The sequence below is a fragment of the Phoenix dactylifera genome, chromosome 12 (genome assembly GCF_009389715.1).
Source record: "Phoenix dactylifera cultivar Barhee BC4 chromosome 12, palm_55x_up_171113_PBpolish2nd_filt_p, whole genome shotgun sequence".
In the NCBI taxonomy this organism is placed as follows: Eukaryota; Viridiplantae; Streptophyta; class Magnoliopsida; order Arecales; family Arecaceae; genus Phoenix; species Phoenix dactylifera.
In genome coordinates this window covers 10,054,683-10,064,288 of record NC_052403.1, presented here as the reverse complement: position 1 = coordinate 10,064,288, position 9,606 = coordinate 10,054,683, and positions in this window count along the sequence as shown.

The following is a 9,606-nucleotide window of genomic DNA, read 5'->3' as shown; positions in this document are numbered from 1 at the left end:
TAAGAACTCTATATGTCTCCAAGTGAAAAAGGAGCCTTACTTGTGTACATATTTTTCTTTCTATGGGCTACGTGAGTGAGGGCTTTCTTTGCTTATGTATTTCCACATTGCTCGAGTTTTCTTAAGGTATCTGAGAGAGGTACCTTAGGAGAAAATAATTATCCTGGATACATGGAAAATAAATGAATGGAAAGAAAACATTTTCTCTAAAAGGATGGCAAGGAGATATTAACTCCCTAACCTAATTAGGAGAAGAATGTGGGGATGGATTTGGTCCAGCCACTCAAAAGGCAGCCATGGGCAGAAAAGAAAAGATGGAAGAGAAAAAGCTTTCTTTTGTTTTTTTTCTGATTGGTAAATAAAAGTTTCATTTGTGTCTGACTATCCTATGGTAAATATACATACAAAACGGAGCATATACAAAGTCTATAAGCTCCTGAAGTAAGGTTGATTTTTACATATGGGACCTTGAGCAAAAAAAGTAAAACAATTTGATGTTCATGTATAAATATATGTATATGTGTATATATATCTATTTAAATATAAATGTATACGTATGTATATATTTTTTTTTGAAAAAATAGTTCATTTTACAATCACAGAAAAGGTAGCTCCAAAAAGGTACACAATTAGTGTCGTTTGGACACTTCCCCCTATATCTAGTAAGAGAAGCCTATTCTGGTTTAGTGTACGCACACATCATCGTATAACTTTGGTAACTTTTAATAAAAATATATTTGAACCACCATCAAGATGCCCTTCATTTGTGAACTCAACAAACTCATAATCTAGTGAACCTAGCGATGTACGTTGTCCACAAGTTGCTGAGTCCATAATATGATGAATTTGGCATCAATTTCTCCACATCTTCGAATCATGGGAGGAAAAATGGGATCTTGGAGGGGTTTTAAGAGGTTTCTTTGGAGAGAAAGATGTAGTGTAAGATTGACATTACTATAAAGCTCAATCTCAAAATTAGAAAAGCTTATGCCTAGATCAACGAGGTAGAAGGTGGGGTGAGCATGGTGGGCAATATTAATTTGGAAGGTGGAGACAATGTCAATGAGTTGGATGGTGATGGTATAGATAGCAAGGTGACAATGAAACAAAAGATGAAGTCCTGATCGAAGGAGGGGATTAAGGGATGGCGGGCGATGGCGCTAGCGCTGGGGGTAGGGTGGCATTGATTGTGCAGGTAGCATTGGTGGATGCTAGGTTATTGAAGGAGTAAGAGGTAGATAAGAGAACTGGAGGGAGTCGAAGTGGGGAAGGAAGGAGGTATGGAGAGGGTTGCAATATTTTTAATGATGCACTATTGAACATGCCTATATACACTTATTTTTGTCTTGAGATATAGTTTATAAACTAGCAATGCATACGCGCTTTGCTTGACTATGAACTTTTTCTATTGATAAACATTAGTGAAAAAGTATTGCAAATGTTAAATACATACTTTTTGTATTTCAGTTATATCTTTGAGAGACCAAAATTGCACTGAGAAGTAGCGAGAGCCAAGAAGTATGTGCACCATATCTAGTGATGTTTCTCTACTAGGCGGGGTCCAAGGAAAAAAATATAAGCCCCACCATCCATAGAATCCTATGATGTCCCAACTAAAGCATTGGCAAGACCTCCACTAAAAAGAAGAGCTTGCAAGCAAAAGTATAAGTCCCATGATATCTGCCACTATCATGATGTTAATGGAGTAAAAACAAATTGGATATTGATCGAATACTGGTACATCCATATTTGTATCCATATTTTTTTAACAAATATAGATCCATATGGATATAAAATGAATACCAAATTAGTTTGCATATGTGTTCCAAATAGATACGGATATAGATCGGATATTAAGCATATGCATATTTGTTTTAAATAACTACAAATATAAATCGGATATTATTTTTATCTATGCAATTTGCACACGATACGCAAGTAAGCAAGGATCTAAGATATGGTTATTAAACTGACATGAAGACTGACCTTGTCAAGGATTAGGTCATTGGTTTGGCCAGATTTTTATTAAAATATTAAATAAAAATCATTTAAGATAAGAATACAACATAAAAATACTAGCATGTTTGTATCAAATATTATTATTACTTTTAATTATAGCATAAATAAAAATAATTGTGAATTATATATTCTTATAAAGCTTGTAAGCAAAATTATATATGCATATAAGAACAATAGAAGTTAATTTTTAAATATTTTAACAATAAAGTTTCAAACATATTATAAATAATAAAATAAAGTATGTTCATTTTCATTTTTATCAAAGAGAAGTATTTTATAAAAAATAGTGATTAAAATATGAAATATCATGCTATACATTATATGATATTTAATGACCTGAATACATATAAACAAGTAAAATAAACTCATTTAATAAGATAGGAATATAATTGTATCTTGGTGTTTAAGACATTACCATTCAAACTACATATCTCTAGTTGGAATCCTAGGTTATGCAGTTTAATTTTGAATTTTTTTTTACTGGATATCTAGATTTGGATTCGAAAAGTATTTAAAATCCAAATTCGGATCCACATCAATTCGAATATCAAAATTTGTATTCGAATCTGATACACTTCAGATATGGAAATAGATTCGGTCAGATTAAATCTAACTCATTTTTAGTCCAAAATTATAGAACAAATGGAGGAGATTTTGGCCAATAGAAAGGTAAAGCAATGGAATGTACCATGAATCCAGGAGATATAACAACAATGATCATCATCAACCAAAGAATGCTCATGGGCTAAAACTATAATTTTGCCTTTGTATTGGAAATATGTTTATCACTCTCCACATTCATTTTAGCTTACAATAGTAGTGTATATATGTATCGTTCAATACTATATTGGTATTGCTCATTGTTGCCCAGAGGTGCAACCCAAGAGGGGGGGTGAATTGGGTCTCTTTAAAAAATAGTTAAAGTTAAAACGTGAAGAGAGTATGAGTTACTTTTATTTTAAAGATTGAGCAGCGGAAATAAGAATGTACAAATATGACAGTGAATAAAGTTATGAGAAATGTCAGGAATATGCAGAGGAAAGGAAGAGAAGAAGCACAATCACAAACACCAAGATTTATAGTGGTTCGGTGCACTCCCAGCACCTACGTCCACTCCTCAAGCCTAGCTTGAGATTTCACTATAACCCAGCAGATTACAGCCTGATTGTTTTCCGGGCTCACAATCAAAATCCAGTTGGTTTTCTCAGGCAACCAATCGAAAACTTTTTGTTTTCTGGGATCACAAACAACCCAGTTGGTTTTCAGACAAACCAACCAAAAACTTTACACCGTTTGTTTTTCCAGGCTCACAAACAACCCAGTTGGTTTTCAGATAAACCAACCAGAAACTTTTTCTTTGCTGAATATTTCCTATTCAGCAACTTCCAATCGAGGCTTGGAAGAGCCTTTATAAGTTTCAAATCAATGAAATTGTTACAACAACAATTAATCCAACTAAAAGAATGTTGTAACTAGAAAGCTCAAAGCTTCAGAATATAATGAGTAAATCAATGAAAATAAAAGCTGAAGCCGATGAAGAAGTTGGCTGTGGAATGATGTTCCAATGTCCGAACAGCAGCTCTTCACAATGCAGTGAGAAGCTTCGACTGATTTCCTCACAGGACAAAGTTTTAGATTCAGTGCCGGTGAGGATAATGAACTGTTAAGCTTTTCTTCTCTTTTTCTCAGTGGAAAACCTTTTGTTTTCTTTAGAATCTTTTTTCTTTTTCTCCTTGTTTCCATTCTGAGGTTCCCTCGTATTTATAGACAAATTCTTTGGCGGAATTTGAATTCCTTTCTTTCCATTCTGATGAGAATCTTTTTCTGTTACAGAAGAAAACAAAAGTCGTTCACAGCTTCTCGTTGTGGTCCCAGCAGTACAAGGGTCGACTCATGTTCATTCTGGATCGGCACTTCAAATTTTCGAGAAGGCTTTTGCTAAGTCATCTTCAAAAGGTCGACTCTTTATCCTTAAGGGTCAGCTCATCTTCATCAAGAGTCGCCTCTTCAAATACAAGGGTCGGCTCATGCTTTGGTTTTTCGGTCGGCGCTGAGACTGAGGAGGGGTCGACTCTTCAGACGCAAGGGTCGACTCTTCAATTTCGGGGGTCGGCTCATTTGAACAAAGGTCGACTCATAATATATTTCTTTTGGTCGGCGCTTAGACTGAGCAAGGGTCGACTCTTCAGATGCAAGGGTCGACTCTTCAGGCTTGTCTCAGGCGGTGAGGACCTTCTGTTTACTTTGAACTATACAAGGGTCGACTCATGTTTTGCGGGGGTCGACTCTTTGACTGTGTTCCTTGAATAAAATTTATCAGAATCAACTTAAACTTGTTCTTTTTGCTTAGGGGTTGACTCAAGTTTTTCAAACAGAAAACTTTAGACTTCCTCTCTGATCTCCATGGACTAGATTAAGATCATTTCCTTTTAGAACATGTCCAATGAGATATTTGCGAAGAACTTATGATTTTGCAGTGCTTCATTCCTTCTGATTTTTCTTGACTTATAAATCTTCACAATTAGATCAAAGTCATTAGTACACAACATGATCTCAAGAGTTTTGTAATCATCAAAATTCATCCTTTAGGGTTGACAATCTCCCCATTTTTTTATGATGACAAATCCATTGAGTTAAAATAAATTTTACAATAAATTTCACAGCAATTATTAGAATTCTATAATGAAGTTCAGAGCAAATATGACGTTCAGAGATATATGCATAATTTCAACAGATTATGGAGAAAGGTCTCCCCCTATCAATTACAAACATTCGAATTATGCAGAGTTCTTGTTCTTTATCATAATTTAAATCTCCCCCTATATATTAGCTTTAGTGCAGAGATTTGTATTCTGAATTCTTTTGATATTTCTTATTTCTCAGATTAGAATTCTTTTTCATATATTTCTCATTTCTCAGATGAGAATTCTTTTTCATATTTCTCCCCCTTTTTGTCATCAACAAAAGGAAGGAAGTTAAAAATAATATCTGATACCAACATTAAGAATTTTGATACCATTACAGATTTTGATTTGTATCAGATGCAATATGTATCAGAGCAGTATATAAACCAATGAAGACATATGTTTCAAGAAAGGTAATCATTCATTGCATAAAGTACATTTGATAAATCAGAGAATTGCAATTGGTATCTGTCAGCATACAAGTGTGGCAAATAATCATGAAACTCAGCTTAGTACAAGATTATATTTTGAAAACATGAGTTTCAGTCTAAGCTTAGGTTAGGTTTAGTCTAAGGTCAGTCTAGGTTGAAGGTTTTGAAGATGAAGGTCCAGATTGATCTTCCTTTGGCTCTTCCATCAGCTTATCAATTTTATTATTTAGTGCAGTGATGGAGCTAGTGAGCTAACTTTGTTCTTCTCTCAATTCTTGGATGGAGCTTTGTACAGAATTTTCTTGTGCTTGCAGCTGTTTTTCAATCTCATTAATTTTTCTCTGCTAGTTAGCTGCCAGCTGCCTTAATCCTTGCAGTTCAGATTTAACTTCTTTTACCAAATCAATGAGATCAATAACCTGATCCAGCAGACTCCAGAGTTGAACATTGCATTTATAATGTTATCTCCAATAAATTTTAGTTGCCATTTCTTAAGCCTGAGTGGAGGATCTGATGGCCTTTGTATTGGAGGAGGCTGACTGACTGATGGTTCTGTTGGAGGTGCTTGTGTAGGGATTCTTTTGCCTTTTAGTGGTGTAGTAGTGTCTTGACCACTTTCATCTTGAGATCCTTTCCCTTTATGAGTCCATTTTTCCTCAGATTTGACAAACTCCATTCTTTTCAGTGATTTGTCATTGTAAACATCAGAAGACAGTAGTTCCTTCTTGGTCTCCCCTTCTAGGTTTACATTGAAGTTACAGAGGACTTGAGTTAAGACCATACCATAGGGAAGTGAAGCTTCTTTTTTCTGTCCTTGAGCTTCCATATATCTAATCATCAGGCATGGTAGGTTCAGTGGGAGTCTTTGTATGATATGATGCATTACCAGTATATCCCTTTCTGAAACATGATCAAATTTTCCTGTCTTCGGGAAGAACATCTTGTTGATCATGTGATGCAGCAGACGCATCTCTGCATTCAGTTGATTGGCACTGATCTCAGTTCAATCTTCTGTGACTTCTCTATTCAGAATGGTACTAATCCCTTCATTCCTATTTTCTAGATAATCTCTATTTTCTCCATCATTTGGAATTCGAAGGGTATCTCTAAGAATTTCTTCAGTAATTGAAATAGGAACATCTTTTACCTTGGATGAGATTTGTCCTTGTCCATATCTGGCATTGTTGTAGAACTTTCGTACCAGGTCTGGGTAGGTTGGCACATTCAAAGAGCAGAGGTATTCCCAACCCATATCTTTGAGATTTTGCCCTAAGGGGAATTTTTTTTTCTTCAGAAATTTGAAATCCACTCTCCTTCCTGTCGATACATTTCTTAAGGAGAGAGGTCCTTATCTAGATACTGAGGAAGGAGGTGACAGAGGAGTCGTAACGGGTTGAGGCAGTGAAGTTACTTCCTTCTGTGGATTCTCTGCCCTTGCCTTCGTTCTCCTCTCTGTGTGTGGAGTGGTATTCTTTCTCTTTGTCCCAGATGTTACTTGCTTGATTCTCACCATTGGAAGATCAATCAGAACCTCAGAAAAATTTTCTAGGGTTTTTGGGAGTTTCTGGTTCGAAGAAGACTTTGAAGACAAAAAAGGCGCTCTAAGGGTTATGAAACGTTTCAGATTCAACGTTTCAGAGAGAGAGAGAGAAAGCCTTTTAGAATCCGTTTCGAATAGTTTCCTCTTTAGTCGACTCATCTAACTCATGAGTCATCTCCGATGAACTAAGAGTCGACTCTTTTAACTTAAGAGTCGTCTCTTGTGAGTTAGGGGTCGACTCTTTTAACTTGAGAGTCGTCCCTTACTACATGAATCGACTCCTCATTCACATGAGTCGTCTCCTCATTCACACGAGTCGTCTCCTCATTCACACGAGTCGTCTCCTCAGACTGTTCAAGAGACAAAATCTTTTTGAATGATATTTAAAACTCAATTGTAAATCATGGATTAAATCAACTAAAATTGAACCAATAATAGTCAATCAAAATACACAATTTATCATTCATAATCAGTCATCAAAATGGATCACAAATGCATAATTCACCTCTAAATTTACAAAATACTTCTTCATTAAGAGGTTTAGTAAATATATCTGCAATTTATTTATCAGTATTTATAAATTCCATTTTTATATCCCCATTTTGAACATGATCTCTTATAAAATGATGTCTGATTTCTATATATTTAGATCTTGAGTGTTGTATGGAATTTTTAGTCAAATTTTATGGCACTAGTGTTGTCACACCTTATAGGGATTTTATTTTGTTTTATGCCATAGTCCTCAAGTTTCTATAAAGTTTCTATGAGTACTAGGCTCTGATACCACTTGTTGCCCAGAGGTGCAGCCCAAGAGGGGGGGTGAATTGGGTCTCTTTAAAAAATAGTTAAAGTTAAAACGTGAAGAGAGTATGAGTTACTTTTATCTTAAAGATTCAGCAGCGGAAATAAGAATGCACAAATATGACAGTGAATAAAGTTATGAGAACTATCAGGAATATGCAGAGGAAAGAAAGAGAAGAAGCATAATCACAAACACCAAGATTTATAGTGGTTCGGTGCACTCCCAGCACCTACGTCCACTCCTCAAGCCTAGCTTGAGATTTCACTATAACCCAGCAGATTACAGTCTGATTGTTTTCCGGGCTCACAATCAAAACCCAGTTGGTTTTCCTAAGCAATCAACTGAAAACCTTTTGTTTTCCGGGATCACAAATAACCCAGTTGGTTTTCAGACAAACCAACCAAAAACTTTACACCGTTTGTTTTTCCGGGCTCACGAACAACCCAGTTGGTTTTCAGATAAACCAACAAGAAACTTTTCCCTTGCTGAATATTTCCTATTCAGCAACTTCCAATCGAGGCTTGAAAGAGCCTTTATAAGTTTCAAATCAATGAAACTGTTACAGCAACAATTAATCCAACTAAAAGAATGTTATAACTAGAAAACTCAAAGCTTCAAAATATAATGAGTAAATCAATGAAAATAAAAGCTGAAGCCGATAAAGAAGTTGGCTATGGAAGGATATTCCAATGTCCAAATCGCAGCTCTTCACAATGCAGTGTGAAGCTTCGACTGATTTCCTCACAGGAGAAAGTTTTAGATTCAGTGCCGGTGAGGATGATGAACTGTTAAGCTTTTTTTCTCTTTTTCTCAGTGGAAAACCTTTTGTTTTCTTTAGAATCTTTTCCTTTTTTCTCCTTGTTTCCATTCTAAGGTTCCCTCGTATTTATAGACAAATTCTTCGGCAGGATTTGAATTCCTTTCTTCTCGTTCTGATGAGAATCTTTTTCTGTTACAGAAGAAGACAAAAGTCGTTCACAACATTCCGTTGTGCTCCCAGCAGTATAAGGGTCGACTCATATAGCTCAGGGGTCGACTCATGTTCATTCTGGATTGGCACTTCAAATTGTCGAGAAGGCTTTTGCTTGGTCATCTTCAAAGGGTCGACTCTTTATCCTTAAGGGTTGGCTTATCTTCATCAGGAGTTGCCTCTTCAAATACAAGGGTCGGCTTATGCTTTGGTTTTTCGGTCGGCGCTGAGACTGAGCAGGGGTCGACTCTTCAGACGCAAGGTCGACTATTCAATTTCGGGGGTCGGCTCATTTTGAACAAAGGTCGACTTATAATATATTTCTTTTGGTCGGCGCTTAGACTGAGCAGGGGTCGACTCTTCAGACGCAAGGGTCGACTCTTCATGCTTATCTCAGGCGGTGAGGACCTTCTGTTACTTTAAACTATACAAGGGTCGACTCATGTTTTGCGGGGGTCGACTCTTTGACTGTGTTCCTTGAATAAAATTTATTAGAATCAACTTAAACTTGTTGTTTTTGTTTAGGGGTTGACTCAAGTTTTTCAAACAAAAAACTTTAGACTTCCTCTCTGATCTCCATGGACTAGATTAAGATCATTTTCTTTTAGAACATGTCCAATGAGATATTTGCGAAGAACTTATGATTTTGCAGTGCTTCATTTCTTCTGATTTTTCTTGACTTATAAATTTTCACAATTAGACCAAAGTCATTAGTACACAACATGATCTCTCAAGTGTTTTGTAATCATCAAAATTCATCCTTTAGGGTTGACACTCATAATATATATGTTCATCACGTTGCTAATATGTATCCAAAATAAATTTAAATGTGTATTAGAATAGAGGTATATGTGCTTTGGTTGTCACATGTACAAATCTCAATATCCTCATGGGATATAAGTCAATATGCGCATCATGTAACATTAAATGTGTATCAGTTCTTATTTATGTTTGCATCACTTTTCACACACACACACAAACATATATATATATATATATATATATATATATATATATATATATATATATATATATATATATATATATAAGGTGTATGTGTGTATGTGTGTCTATTTGTATGCATCGCATCATAGAATGTGAAATCATTAAACAATTATCCTTGCAATTGTTTATCATAGTTTAATCATGTGTATATTTAA